This window comes from Naegleria gruberi (assembly GCF_000004985.1).
Source record: "Naegleria gruberi genomic scaffold NAEGRscaffold_59, whole genome shotgun sequence".
NCBI lineage: Eukaryota > Heterolobosea > Eutetramitea > Acrasida > Naegleriidae > Naegleria > Naegleria gruberi.
In genome coordinates, this window is record NW_003163268.1 from 298,612 (window position 1) to 299,456 (window position 845).

Consider the following 845-nt stretch of genomic DNA (forward strand, 5'->3'; position numbering starts at 1 on the left):
ATTAGTAAGGTCCTGTATCAATTTCATGAGGATCTGTATTGTGGATGTAATTGTCACATCCCTGTAGGTGTCAAGTAGATCAGCCATGTACCATGTATGATATGGATGATCTTCAAAATCATATAGATATATTTAATTATCATGTATAGATGTATTAGAAGTGAATTGAAGTGGTATAGATTTCTATCTTCAATGTTAGAACAGGTTAGTTGACAAGTTGAATATTAAATATCCTGAAATGATACCAAAGTATATGAAATTGATATATATTGTTATTAACATTATTTATAAGATGATATATTGATTTGAAATGATTTAGAAATGTTTTCATTGATATTCTAATTGTCTAATCTATTATATGAAATTAACTTATATAAGTCATTATAATGATGTAATATTATGTTATAATATGATTATATATTCAATTTGGAGTAAATTGATATATAATATATTGATTTATAATGAGTATTTATTGAGATAATGAATTAAGATGAATAAAAGTCAAAATGTTGGGTCTGGCCTTAGTCGTGGGTTTGGGTTTGGTTAGGTTGGGTTTGGGTGTTGGTTGGGGTTTGGGTGTTGGTTGGGGTTGGGTTTGGGTTTGGGTTTGGGTTTGGGTTTGGGTTTGGGTTTGGGTTTGGGTTTGGGTTTGGGTTTGGGTTTGGGTTTGGGTTTGGGTTTGGGTTTGGGTTTGGGTTTGGGTTTGGGTTTGGGTTTGGGTTTGGGTTTGGGTTTGGGTTTGGGTTTGGGTTTGGGTTTGGGTTTGGGTTTGGGTTTGGGTTTGGGTTTGGGTTTGGGTTTGGGTTTGGGTTTGGGTTTGGGTTTGGGTTTGGGTTTGGGTTTGG